General features: G+C 41.8%; 1 protein-coding gene across 17 annotated transcripts in view; it reads left to right on the top strand.

The window, feature by feature from the left end:
* ARPP21 (cAMP regulated phosphoprotein 21) overlaps positions 1–15070 on the top strand; it is a 195953-nt gene that overhangs the window by 55636 nt on the left and 125247 nt on the right. For 14 of the 17 annotated variants that reach the window (XM_063406280.1, XM_063406232.1, XM_063406269.1 and 11 more), the window contains exon 1: positions 1959–2458. The exons of 1 other annotated variant lie outside the window; for it this stretch is intronic. The gene's annotated coding sequence lies outside the window, so the exon portion shown is untranslated. 2 more of the 17 variants (XM_063406248.1, XM_063406241.1) reach the window with 2 other exon arrangements.

Genomic DNA, 15070 nt, shown 5'->3' on the forward strand with positions numbered 1-15070 from the left:
CACTCCCTGTATTCTTCCAGTCTGATTCCATTCAGCAGTCCTCAGTAAAAGCAGGTGTTTGCTTCTGAGGGGAAAGAAGGGCTCCAGGGGTGCAAGGATAATGCCTACTAAAGCAAACATTTCCCTGCAACTCTCCCCTGGCCTCTTGTGTATTTGTCCATATTTACTGGTACGCAAGTTCTGCCACATTCATTCACCGTGGCAAACTGTCTTCCCTAACTAGGGCTTTCTGAAAGCACATCATGAAAGGAGTGCATTTTTAACTGTGTATTTTAAATAAGAATTGTCTGTCTGTGGGAGTTGGGTTATTTGTATCACCGTAGACAGAAACGATCTCTATATTTCATAGGACCTTGCTGCTTTGTACTTATTGACTGTTTATTTTTCATCCATAGGATTACTAATTGCAGCTAGTACCAGACACTTCTGTCTCCTTTCAGATTATTGTAGTAGAGGGCATTGTACCAGATGCATGGTTATTCACAGACATGCATTTCCAGCAGCTGAATTGCTGGATTTGCTCTAAATGATCTATGGCAATTACATTTGGCATTGTACTGCTATAATTTACTGCATATTAATAGCCACCTAGCAAAGAGGTAAATGCCCTTTTCTCGGCTGGGTGCAGAATGAATGCCTGGATGTATTCAATTGGGTAAAACGAGGCCCGGGTTTTAAATGCATAGCAGTGGTTTTATGTATCAGAAACGCGTGTGGTGGTGAATTGCCTGTTTCCCTCTGCCTTGATGGTGTGCAGCAAGGCTCCAAGAGAAATATCATCAAGCCAGATCCTAGATAGAGACATGCTGGACAGGGGAGGGGGAAGGGGATCATGTGCCCCATTTTTAGTGGCTCATCTGCTACCACCCAAAATCTGCTGCAGTCTTTTTTTTTTTTTTCTGTAATTTTTTTTTACCCCTTTCAGCAGCTCGGCTGATCAGCCTGAAGACTGTCAGGTTTCACCAGCAAAAATAATAATTAAAACCACCGTCCCTAGACCTTTCGCTTAGAGATGTCCTCTGGAGTCAAGGCCCATTTCCTTCCCTGTTTATTTTTCTTGGGGGTCGTGCGTCGGGGGCGACAGGGAGCGGGTGGGAGCAAATAACAAGGAATCGGAGGGGATTAACGAGCTTTCTCCTTATTAGCCGCGCTCGGGTGCTTTGTCTCTGCTCCTGGCTGAGGACGGGCTGACGGGGAGGGCTTGAGGGAGGGGGGAAACAATGTGACTGGAGGGGCCGGCGCGTGGGAAGCCACAGGCACGCGGGCGGGCGGGCGGACAGACAGACTGACAGACAGAGGCACCTCACACACAGACGGACACCGGCCCCGCCGGGCATCTCCGGGCCGTGCGCCGGGCTGGGTGGGGTGAGGGCGGGCAGCGCAATGGCGCCGGGGCCGGCGGCTCGTGTGCGGCAGCCGCGGGAGCGGCAGCCGGAGCGGCGGCGCTGAGCGCAGCGAGCGCGGAGCCGGCGAGCGGCGGAGCCGGAGCGCGGCGCTGCCTGCGGTCCGGGGCGCACCACGCTGCGTGGGCGGGGAGAGAGAGAAAGGCAGAGGGAGAGACTCGCAGACAGACAGTACAGCCCGGGAGCGCGGCAGATAAAGGACGGAGCACAGGGAGAGAGGAGCGAGCCAGAAGGGGATCCAGGCAGGCGGCGGGAGCGGACGGGCAGAGGCGGGCGGAGCGGCGGACCGGGCCGGGACAGGAGGCGGCCGGCGGGTCGGGCGGTGCCGCCGCGGCCACCGCGCCCGGCCAGCAGCGCGGCGCGGCGGCGGATCTCCTCCCGCGGCGGAGGCGGAGGAAGAGACCATGTCTTTCAGGAAGACAGTCACTGTACTGTAACAGCAGCGTATCCGCAGCAAAATAAACAAACCGGCCAACCAAAAATACCAAACAAACAAAAATAACCCGAGCCGCCAAGACGCTGGGGGCAGATCCCGTTTGCAGGCAAGGTAAAAAAAGAAAAAAAAAAAGAAAAAAAAAAAAAAAAAAAAAAAAGGAACGAAAAAAACCAAAACCAAAACCCAAGGAAGCCAAAGCAGAATCTGTCGACATTTGTGTGGCGTGATGTTCTTTGTTGTCGCGATTTTTTTTCTTGTCTATTTTTTTTTTCTTCCAGCATGTGTTTTCTGTCATTTCGTTGGAGTCATTCGCCCCATCCCCCCCCACCCCTCCCCGTGATCTTTTAATTTTTGAGGTCAGGGCGGCTGGAGCATGTGGAGCGGAGAGACAGGGAAACAGGAGCTGAGTATGGAACCGGAGCTTGCCTTTATTGCGTGCGATGGGCAATTATTAATAGCGGCTGCAGGATTCCGGCTCTAAGATGTGGTATTTACTAGAGGGGGAGGGAAAAGCAAAGGAAAGCAGGGTGTCGCTGGTAGTGCGGCGGGGCAGGATGCCGTCGGTGCTGGAGCCTGGCACGGGACTGCGGAGCGGCAGCGTAGCGCTGGTGACGGCCAGGTAGGGCGGGCAGGGCTCGGCGCGGCGGCGGGGCCGCCTGCCCCGCGGAGGGCGGCGGCTTCCCAAAGTTTGGGGCGCCTGGCGGTGATCGCCAGAGGCGCTGCCGGCGGGAGCAGAGGCGGGTCGGGGTCGGGCGCGGAGGTGAGGTGGCCGGCGGCCGGGAGCCGGGCTGGGGCGGGGGAGACGAGCGCCAGCGAGGGGGTCTGCGGGGGGAGATCGCCCTGCTCCCAGCCGTCATTTTAGTTAAAATGGATCAAACTCTTAGGGGAATCTCAACTTTTACGCCGGTTTGTGAACAGCATCGCAGGATCCGCTTTCAAAGCCGTGTTTGCTGGGGGGGCAAGCCTGGGCTGCTTAGGCTGGCATTGTTCGTAAGGGTGGCGATGTGAGGGCAACAGATTGACTTGATGCTTCCCTAGCATCTCTTTTTGCATGCAGTGGAGGAGGATCACCGTCCAGGAGTTACAGCCGTATTGTTAGGCGTCCTGTTTTCACAAAAAGCAGTTCATGTTACTCCGCTTGGTGTGTTCTGCCTACGTGTCTGTGCGTCTCAAACGATATCGCTTGTAAATCTAACCCCGACGTGCTCATCCAGCGCAGCCATTGCGCAGCCTGGTTTAATTGCTGTTATTTATTTTGCCTTCATTTACCGTGTCAGCCAGCGGGGGGGGGGAACACGCTCAGATTCCGGGTGCATTTTTACGTGCTAGGTGTGTCTCTGCGCTTCCAGGTGTGTGCGGTTTTGCTTAAAACTCATCCCGCCGCCGTGTCACATCATTGTAAATGTGCCGGGAGGGGAAACAAAAGCATTAGAGAGGGACACAAGTGTCTGTGACTCACCTGTTTGACTTCTCTGCCATTGCAAATGCCGAGCCAGATGCATGCCCGGTGCGCCTTCTTCTAAATGGCATATGCACATTTTAGGCAAGTACAAAGCAATTGAAGCTGAAGGGTGATGGGGAGGGGGTAAAAAAAACCAACCGAACCAAAACCGCACTGTAAACTGATCTGCAACTTTTCAGCCGCATAATTTAACCGCACGCTGGTTTTGTTTTAGCAGTCTTCGTCACGGATCGAGGCAAGTTTGCGTGCACAATTGGGCTTGCAAATTGCTAATCTCGCACTGACTTTGCCTCTCAGTTCCCAGCTGGGCATGGTTACCTTGAGAGCTGTGGTATCAGCACTGTCAGAGCATGCTCCGGTGGGGAGATCGGGTGTGTTCTATTTTTAATACTATTTAATGAAGATGCTTCTCACTCTGCAATATACGAAGCATAATGGAAGAGCAGAGCGATGATTGGTTATGGATACTGGAAAAGGAAAAATACAAAGGTAAAAACGGGAATCCCTCAAATATTTCTATTACATTAATGAAAGAAAATGCAGCTGTGCAGAAAGGTGATTAGCTCATTTTCAGCTGAAGAGTTCTCTAGTGTCTGGGATGCCTTTTTTTTTTTTTAAGTTCTTTTAAAAAGTTGCATGGAGCAGACTAGATAGATTATTTTGTGCTATTGATAAGTATTATTCTATGTCGGCATGCTTAAATTGAAGAATATACCAATTCTTTTTAATAGTGAAGTATCTTACAGTGGAGTAGCGTGAAGGAACATCTTAATTTTTTTTTTTGTGATAACCAGTTTTAATGATCAGCTCTATTTACATGCTTATTGGTAGCCTCTTGAAGCGGGAGTTTTGAGTTTTTATTCCTTGCAGTTAAAAGTTAATTCAGTTGATCTTAAAAGTCATTGTTGCATGCAATGCTCACAGAATGCAAGTGGCTGTAAATCTCTTGTGAAGTGTAAAGGAAAATACCTATAGATAACTACGATGTATGCCACTTGGCGAGATGCATGGAGATACTTTTGGAAACTGCCCTGTTATGTGCAGTGTGCTTGTAGAAATGTGTTTATTAGCTATTTGAAAGAATCCCCACACTTAGAATCATGTGGAGAAACTCGCCTCGATTAAAGATGTCTTCTCTAAATCAACTGTATTTTCTCTCTGTTGTCTGCAGTTTTACAGGATGGTGGTCTAAGAAACAGCTGAGTACCCCTCCTGCAAAATCCTTTTTCAAGCAATTATTTCTTTCTGCTATCTGCTAGTCATTTTGACTGCCCCAGGGCTAAGTGTGCAAGTGAGGATTGCTCAGATGAGTTTTGCACCACATTGTAACCATGAAGGAAAAATTACGTAATGGTGATGGAGAAAATGCTGAGAGATTTTTAACACAGGTGTAATTAAAGTTCTCAGAAAGGAAAAAAACAGTGGAAAAGTAACTTTGAAACTTCATTCTTTTGAGTAAAACTGGGGGCCAAATAATGTTTTCCTGATGGTGCTGCTTTTCCTCTGGGCTTTACTGGGGTTATTTGCATGATTACAGTAACTGGACTTGGCCTGAGAAATCACTGTTATTAAGCAGAATTTCGGGGAGTACATAAAAGAAACCTAAGAAGTTTTAAAATCTGCTGCGCTCTTGACTTCCTCCCAGGTTATGATTTTGAATAACTAACTGTAAACTTGGAATAAATAGGGGGGAAAAAGGTATACTAATTCTAGGATGGATTACTTACAGTCTGTCTTGTGTCCTGTAGGCATTGGTCTCGCTGCAGTCAGTGGGGGCTTTAAAATTGGCTCCATGGTTTAATCAGTGCTAAAGACAGACACCAGGACAAATTTTCAGCAGCTGTAAATTGATGTAGTTTCATTGGTTTTAAGAACAGTGTAGACTTACACCAGCTGATGATAACACCTTCCCGCTTATAACATACAAGATCTGTAACTTACATTGAACGGTAGTACCAATTTCAATGGCATTAATTTCAGAGTAGGGAGGTTATTTTGGCAGACTGGCAAATTCTTTTTTGTAGGGACTACTCACAAATGAGTGGATTGATCCAGTGAGTGCTCCCAGCTTAATTTCTTTTACAAGTTTTAAAGACAGTTTGTAAACTACATGATTATTTAAAGGAAACACTATTCATGATAAGTAATCTCTTTTCAAAAATATCATTAAAGATTGGCCAGTTGAGAAGTAATGTAACTACTGTGCAATAAACTTGCAAAACCATTTGTCCCTTGCTTATTCATTTATTAGATTTGAAGTTCTGTATTAATGTTCTCAGCAGGTAGTAAGTCAAGCAAATGGGTCCCTTTTTCTTCTAGAAGATTGAAACATTCATCAAACAAGTAATATATGGCAAAGACTGTACATTCTAATAGAGAGCACTTGGTTCTGAAGATTTAAAATACTGTGTATGAATAGCTGTGTGGTAACATGCATTTCTAGGACACATTCTATTTTGATGACAAACTGCAATCCAGGTAAGTTAGATTTTCCCTAATTAAGGCTGGGTAAATTGAATTGCAGATAAATTATGCAAACCATGTGAGGTCATGCATCTAGATTTTGACAGTCATCAAGTGAGACCTATTCTGGTCTCCAGGCTTGTAACTGGGTCACCCCTGGATTATAAATTTCCCTGATTAATTGCTGGTGTTTGTTTTCTAATGTTTCCACTTGATACATGAAATGCTGACTTTCAGAAACATGGAGACATAAATTTCTTTGTAACTATCAAAGTATTTTATTTTTACACAGTAATTTGATGGCAAGCCCTTCTAACAAGGAAGTAACTTCAGAACAAGTGCAAATAATGACTCATCTCTGGTTTGATTTTTGTTTTTTTAATAAATTTAAACTTGCCTATAAATTCATGTAGGCATACTGCTTACTGTTTGTGAACAGAATGTTTTTCTTGGGGTCTTTCTTAAGAAGGAGGCTTAAACCCAAATCGGAACAACAGCACTATGGCTTGCATGAGTATGCTGGTGTTCTCACACACACAGACACACAGTTTATTTGAGAAAAGAAAAAGACATTATGACACAAAACTACAATACTTTCAGTTTTAATCAAAACTGTGATTTTTTTAGTAAATAAATCTATGATGGATTCTTGCCAAGTCCTCATTTGTCACTGAAGGTCCAAACTGCCTAGTTGTAGGACTTCACAGCTGCTTAGATGTTTGAAGTGACTCTGGTTTTACGCTTCATGTTTTCTCATCTGTTGGTTTTACAGGAGGCAAACTGGATGATTGGGTAAATGGAATTTCCTTATCTTAGTTTATGAGAGCACATAAATAATCTGTATTAACGCTTAATGTGTGACATAGACAGTCCAAAGTTACGAACTGGATTGATTCCAGGGGAAGAGCACTGGAGCCCTCTGTCACCTTTAGGGAAAATACCCCAAGCAGGCAGTTCCATAATGTCCTGCCACAGCTGCCCTCTTCTGCCTGGAAGTGGTGTTGCCAGTATTTACTATTTCTTCCTTTTTCACTGTTGTAGTTTCCAGGCTTTCAGGTAATCCACCATCAGTACACTTCTCTTCGGTTCCTTGGAAAAAGTTGTGGAAAAGGTCTCCTTTCATTCAAATGTACAATTTTTTAGTCACACAGTGGGATCTTAAAACTGGGTTTGATCATTCTAGAGTCTTACATAGGTGATGAGCTGTTACATGAAAACATATAGCATTGCTTTTTTGTCCTTTTTTTCTCGGCTATTATGTGTAAATTCCCTGTTACTGAGAGGAAAAAGCAGACTAAATACAGAGAGAAATTCATAAACAAGAACTAAACAAAATTGATTTTGTAGAGGAGTGAGTTCATGATGACTGTTTAGATGAACTAATTGCAGCTGTAGTAAACACGGTCAAAAGAAATAAATAGGTTGTTTGGGTAGTGCTGAAGGAAGATGCGAAGTGCGAGAGAGCGATAATGTCATATATCATGACTAAGCTGAAATGCAGAAGGCATAGGCAGTGACAGCTGGGAATTTGAAATTTATGATTTGGATATCCAATGACTTATGAAGCAGGGGGTTTAGAGTGCTTTCTAGTTACTGGCAATGTATGGAGGCAGTAACCATGTAAGGCTGTTTCTAGGGCAGATGTTCACATAGCATATGCTGAAGTATGTAAGGTGAGAAGTGCATTTTTATAAGTGAAAGAAAAATTTCACAGGGAAATTGGGACACTTAGGGATCAGGTCAGATGTCTGATCTTGATCTTTTAAGGCCAAGAGTCACGGATAACAAAGAGTAGTACCATGAGAAAGCAAAGTCCTATAAAAGAGTTTTTGTAATTTAATGCTTTCTGCTATATTCATAATTTAGTCTTGGACAATACTATTATTTATTTATGAGCTGTTTATACAGTGCCTGTGTTTAAATTCTAGAACCTTAGTAACAACTTCCAGCTGATAAAACTACCTTTTTCCAAATTGGATGCCTTCAAGTCAAAGGAAAGCTTAAATGGTTGGCAAGATGGTGTGACAAAAAACCAGCAATTAAGAAAAACCCCAACAAATGCACCCACACCCCCTCCCCCACAATTAAATGCTCTGGTTTTTGATTTCTCAAGGTTTTTGTCTTCTGTTTGCAATCTATGCTAAAACATAGAAAGCAAATATATACAAATCACCTCCTTTCAAGCGTCTGTTTATCCCAATTTTTACAGCCATGCAGCAGGGTTTTTTACTGGATTCATAAAATCGTCAGAGCCAGTTTTATGTTCTACAGTTTGAACTCTGTCATCAAAAGCATGCCTGAACAGCTAATAATTTCGTGAGTAATGAATCTTGTTGCAGTATCTGTATTTTTATCGCCTTGTGAGTTGCAGTCTTCCTGTGCCTTCAATACAGAAAGCATTTTGTAAGTTTTCATTAATAAATATCAGTCAGATTGTGCTGCTTTTCTTCACAAAAGGGAGTGCATGCATCTTGGGTTTGGTGACCTGCAGAGCTTCTCATGGTGTAATGCTTTTTTTACTGTGAAGAAAGTTACAATTTGTTCCTGTGTAAAGAGGGATGGCAAGGCTTCCCAGTAGAATGAAGCCAATGAGGATCAACTGCAGTGATTAGAAGCATTTTATAAATACAATTAAATTATTATTAATTAACATGAACTATATATTTGATTCAATGGGAGGTTTTACTGGGGAGCAGACTTCAGTGATGTTGATGCTCTCGTGTGAAATAGGGACAGCGCGATGTTCTTCTGAAGAATATGCCTACTTTGTGCTTTTTTGGGTGTTTGTGCCATTGAACTTTATTTGAAGTGCCTGAAAGTAAATCATAAATTGTAGTGATACAAACTATACCTTGAGGTTTTTCCATTTTCAAGCGACTGTTCTGTTTCTAAGTACATTGCCATTGGCATAACATTAAGAACAGTTTAAATGAGGCTGCTTAATGCATTATAAAGTATTTGTCATGGACTCAGAAATGTTTATGGTGTCATAAAAGCTTTAAAGGAAACACATCAAATAAATTGTCCACTCTAAAGGCTCACTACAGATTTTAATGTAAGCCCGGGCAACGTCTGATAGCTTTATAATTTGTGTACTTTAAAAACCATGAAATCTGAAGTGAGAAGGTCTGACTTGCGTGCTTTCAGGTTTTGTTCCTTCAGGAAAAATCCAGAGCTTTCTTCTACAGAACAAAACAACAAAAAAAGAGGGAAATTCTGAACATTGATCTGTAAGGAAAGCCTAATGAGTGACTTAGGGCATCTTAAAGGACTGTATTTCATAATGCATACTACTGTTAGCATCTGGAAATGCTAATGAAACTATGTTTGATCCAGGTAGGATTTTTGGGGAAGCTTTAGTTCATCAAAAATGAGTGTAAGTTGGAAAACATAATGTATTTTCTAGCTTTTTGTGTCTCAATATGCTTTTCCACTACGGTGTTGTGCAACTGAGCAGCAAAATGGAATGAACTCTGGTGACAAGGGCTATGGCAAGCAGTGTAAGAATCCTGTTAGATACGGAAGACAATGAATTATTACTGAGGGATAATGCCACTTTTGTTTAGTCTATGTGCTGTTGAAAATGACTGCATTTGAAAGAAGTCCTTGAATGACCTGCTTCTTAAAGTAGCCCTCTCAAAATGGAAGGCTGAGATAAGGGAATGGTGGGGTAAGGGCGTAGTGGAAGGATTAGTGCTAGTAGTGCTGCTTGCGATGTGAAATCAGGTTAAGCGCCATCAGGAGGACAGCAAAGGGAAGTAGAACTTCCAGGAGATATTCCCTGAAGACTGAGTAATTGGAATTTTGGGAAATGCAGAGAAAATAAATGGATGTGTAGCCTCTTTTCAGTATCAGTTGTTTTCTGATTAAAAGAAAAAAAATCCTTGTGCATGTGTTGTGATGCCAATCTTTGCATGGAGGACCAAGACAAAATGACTACTCCTCTGCAACCACACCTAATCTCACTAAATCTGAGGTTACCGGGGTTGTAAATGATCTGCGTCTTCTGATTTATGCTGTTGCAGAATTGCTCCTCTCTGCCACCTATCTTCCTTTCTCTCTGCAGGAGAGAAAGGAAGAGAACAAAATTGTTGCCAAGGTCTGAAACTAGCTCCACGGCAGTGTGGGCTAAAATGGGACTTCTTAGCTTGGCTTAATGTCAGTGTAAGAGACTGGTGGGTGAGTCTCGGGGAGATAATCAGGATCCTGGATTCTCTGGTATGTAGCCAGTTGTTCTATGAAAATAAATTGGTTTCTGCCCTTGGTACCTCTTCTCTTGGCATGGCAATACCTCATAAGTTAGTCAGGTATTTGCTGGAATAGTCTAATGTGCTCTGTGAATACAAAAATCCCCACCCTTCCATAAAGGGCTTTTTATTCATGGGGAAGGATTGGGTAGGAAAGAGCAAATTGAGACACAGATCTTGATGCAGCGTTTTACCTGCCTGTGGTTCTGCTGCCAGTAACCCTGTAGGCTTGGTCGTGGGGCTGTGGTTCCACAGACCCCCGTCCACTCGTACTTTTGTCGTGATGGTTTCCGCAGTGCGGGAGGAAGATGCGGCAGGCACCTACCTCTTTTAAAGCCCACATATTTCTTTGATGTGTTTGTTACTCCTCAGGGTTTTTTCTTTGGATTTTTTTTTTCAGGAAGTAGACCAGAGAACATAATTCATACTCACAAAGGCTAATTACAATTTTTCCTCTACAAATAATTTCTTAGAGAGCTGTGTACTCAAAGAACTGCTGCGAACTATTTTCTGTGCTGTAGTTGTTCTCAATGTCCAGGCAGCGTGTGCCGAAATGTAGATTCTTTTGGCACCCATTCCTGTTTGTGTTTGTTTGAGAACATACACTTGTGTCGCATCTTTATTAATGTTTTCAGGCACATCAAACCCATCTGTAATAAAACTGCATTGATAGAAGAGCATGTCAGAAAATGTGACGGTAAGATAGCGGCACTTCTTAACAAAACTTTTATTGATTAAACAGCACAATTTATGTGGAAAAATGAAATCAGATCTAATTATTTCAGGACTTTGAGAGCAACTCCAGTAAGCCCTGAGTCTTTGGCTTCCCTATAAAATGATAAGAAACTGAGTAATTTAGAGGTACGTTATGAGAAAATTCTATGGAATGGGAGTGTGTTTGCTATGTTTGCATTGACAGAGCTCATAACAAAAGAGGAGCGTAAGTGACCCACGTATTTATGGTGCATAGTTGAATATTCTCCTGGAATCTGTCGTTCATTACCCATACTCAGTAGTTTGAATGAGGTTGGCATATGATGTAACATACCAGTGGTCTTTAGAACATCAGCTGCATGTACAAGAAATTTTAACATCTCTTCACTGCCAGACGGATGATTTTAATAAGAAGAGTTCAGGGGCTCCATTCTTGACCTAAGATGGTTTATTTTGGGACCAGTAACTTGATGTACTATTGTATTATAAAATTGGAAAAATGAAAATAATTTCAAGTAGCTTTGCCACTTCAGCAGAGAAAATAAAAAAATATGGAGAGAAGCTAATGTTCTGCTCTTTTGTCAAAGCTGAGTGTGTGAAGTAAAGCATACTGAAGTTAGGAGACTTACTACGTCCCTAGGTGTAACATAAACAAGGTATTTTCCTAAAAATCAGTCCATAGCCCTGATTTGAAGCTTGCTGAAAGTGCAGGAAGATAAATATTGAAGGAATTCACCACAGTCCAAATATAAATTCTTTTCTTGTTCTGCTTTTTGATACATGAATTTCAAGCAGTCACTGACATAGATGTCTCTGCCTCTTTTTTTGGCTGTTTCAACACTTTTCATCAGTTGTCTCTATTCTGCTCCATATATTCTCTGGCCATTCTTCATACTGAGCCTTTGCTTTTTTCTAAGTAGTGCCCCTTATGCGAACTTCACTTTGTTACACTGACCCTTCTTGCTTTTCATGGGTTTTCATCGTTTGCTCACATTTTCCAGTTGTGTTTTTTTTTTCTTGCCTTTTTCTATGTCAGTTACTTGCCCCTGTTTGCAAGAGTCAAAATTTGATTTAGTAGTCCTATTGTACTGCAGTTTTTTAAACAGCCTTTATTGGTAGATTTTTGGACCTTTAGTTCATAATAAACTTGTTATGTAAAGCGTATTATCATTATTCAGAGTATGCCAGTTCCTGGATCTCTTGAACTTTGTTCTGGCATCTCTTAAGGACAGAGTGCCAACAGGTCTGATTGCATTTGTGAAAGAAAAGGTTTTGTGGTGAAGGCCAGAAGATCCTTTGCTTTTGAACTTCATGTATGGAGCTCCTGTTGGTGTATCTGGGTCCCTTTGGGGCCTCCATGCAAATTCAGTAAACTCCATAGAATTGTGTGTGTGTTTCATATTCCTGGAAAATGTTGTGTCCTGTACTCTCCATCTCTTTATTTAGATTATTTTGGTTTTCTGGGATTAGTAGTATTTTCAATAAATTTTTGTCTGTTGCCTAGAAAATAAAGTGTAATGGAAATGACCCAGACTAAATACCTTTGACAGTGTTTTTGTTGTCAGACTGTGTTGGCTCTCTGACCTTTCAGATGGACTTCTGTCTATGTTGTGAGCACCATGGCATCAGAAATATTATGCTGGGTGCAGTTTACTGTGTTACTGGGTTGTACAATGAAAAAAACGGGAAAATGACTGGAGTTCTTACATATGGAGAATTATTTTGTATTTAATATCTGTACACCTGTAAATAAGCTTGGGAACTGCACCAAAAGCTGAAGGTCATATATTCTTGTACCTCTGATTATTATGATGGAATGGCCACAGATCCTGGAGGAAACTGATTGACTGTAAAGATTGTTACCAACTGAGGCAACTAACTGTCCACATTTGAGGACCATTTTTGTGAAATGCATGTATAGTAGCTTCTTCTAAAGACAGAAGCAAGGAAACTGTTGGCTAAAGTTTCTCACTGTTGTGTTTGGAACATGGTTTGCTGCCAACATTGGAAAGCTGAAGTTTATTTTCTCCTGTATTTTTTTTCTTGCTACTGAGATATAGCAGAATTGCCTGTATTCAGCTGCCAATTATGGATTTAATTCAGTTATTTGTTTTTCAGTAATCTGATTGCCATTAGTGCCTAGTTCACTAATTGCTCACTGTACTCCTGTCAGTTTATTATGAAAGTAACATTCTGAAATGAAACCTAATAAAGAAATGATGGCAGCAGTCTGAACAGATGATGTATAGTAGTTATGAACTGATTTTTTGTTTCTTTTGATGGGTTGATTTCCAGAATGGTGGACAGTCAACCCAGTTATCTCTCAAGTCGCATGAATTGACAAGATCTCTTCTCATTTAAACACAAAATTCTGTTGTGTGGGGTCATTCCATTTTCTAGAGCGATGTCATGTTAACAAGCTGTTTATTCCACAAATAGTGGTGCCTATGCTTTTCTCAATGTCCTTGAGAGGTAATTTAATTCTTGAATTCAATTGTTTGCCAAGGAGATGATTTGTGATTTTTAAAAGCACGAGTGCAAATGCCTGTAGTACCGTAGACTTGGAATGCAGTGAGAGGGACTTTTTTTTTCCCCATAGCCTAAGTTTAAGTTGACTGACTCTCGTTTTTATTGACTTGATTCTCTAATCCTAATGCTTGTAAATAAAGGCATGAAAATATTAGCCCATATAACCCTATTGCTGCAACTCAGACAAATATGCAGCAGGATCCTGTTTCTGTAGCAGGAAGCTGCTAAGGCAGAAGATCCTTCTAAAATCTGCATCCACATATTTTGTGGACTTATAAGTTCAAGATCTAGCATTTGTATTTCTGAGCAAACAGTTTGAATTTTCCCCAAATGTGACTACATTATCAGTCTGCTGCTCAACTGCCTTTCCAGCAGGATTGCATTTGGAAGACAGAGAGGCATAACACTTGTTTTCATCTTCAATTCAGACATTAAAACAAACGAACTTCTGATATATGGTAGTGGAAGTTGCTATAAAAGTAATGTTAATTTTGTTAAAAGTTTACGTTCTTCAGCCCAGTAGAATGACTGTAGATGCAACATGCAGTCTTAATCACCCCTACTCTTGTGCTCAGTAGTGTCAGTGAAGCAGAACTTCATTGTTGAAAACTTTTTTTTTTTGCTAGCATTTCTTTAAAGCAAGAAATGGGAAAACCCAACAAGTAAGATTTCAAGTTTAAGAAGGAGGAGGATGATGCTGGGCTACTGCTGATGCCTGGCTGTGAAGTCTGTGCATGTGGAAATGGCTGGGAGTGGTCATGGGCCACTGGAGACCTGTTCTTCTCAGCCCTGCATGGGCTGTAGGTGCTGGGTATGATGGTCATAAAATGCCTGTTTATTTCAAGAAGCAAAAGGAGACCCTTTTATAAACTGGCTCACTAGTCAGCCAAGAGAGGATGTGTTCACTGAGTCCCAAGTGGAAAAACAGGGCTGCTGCCTCTTGAAGTATTTAGTGGTAATATGGCATGTTTGGTGGGGTTTTGTTGGGTTTTGTTTCAGGAAGGGACAGATTTTCGTTACTTCCAAATGCTTGTCTGTAGTTATTTGGATAATTTAGGGTTATTCTTTTTCAGTGAAGGCTTTTGATAATCTTTATGTCTTTAAAAGGGATCTTCCTGATACAGGGAATAGCTACAAATTCAAGTGCTACAGGTAGTATAACTTGACAAGTTGCATGGCATACTAATGTCTTCACCAAAAAACAGCAGCTTTCCCCAAAAATACATTTTCCAATAGGAAAAGCAGATTAATGGGGGTGTAGTGAGTGAATACCATGAAGCTTTTCCAAGAGGAGAGTTGTTCGCCATGAGACAGTAAGTTGGAGAAAGATATGAGAACAATGAAAATTCCCATTGTTCAAGGGTTGTATTTTTGGTGTGGTTTTGTTTTTTTTTTTTTTTTTTTTTTTTTTTTTTTTTTTTTTTTTTGGTTTTTTTTTTTTTTTTTTTTGGTTTTCTTCCAAACTTAGTCCAGCAATCCAGCATTGAATTGCCCTTCCTCCCATTCAGCTTTAAAAAGCATGGATGTCCCTCTGGAAGGAGAATAGGCTGCTGGCCATCTTTCAGTCTGATCACTGTGAAGCTTTGTAAGAAAGATTAATTTGGGGAGTGAATAGAGGAAGAAAACAATACGAAAGGAACCGCTTTTAAACAAAAGATACACTTTTATCATCATTTGCACTGCTCGATGAAAACGAAGCTGTCCAACATTTAACTGCGGAGCCTCAAAATATGTCTGTGCAGTATGCTGGCAGCTGTATATAATGTGGTAGGCAGTGAAGATAGACCCCATGGTATAAATGAATAGTCCCAGCAAA

Source organism: Prinia subflava, chromosome 1, assembly GCF_021018805.1.
Source record: "Prinia subflava isolate CZ2003 ecotype Zambia chromosome 1, Cam_Psub_1.2, whole genome shotgun sequence".
NCBI classification, from domain to species: Eukaryota; Metazoa; Chordata; class Aves; order Passeriformes; family Cisticolidae; genus Prinia; species Prinia subflava.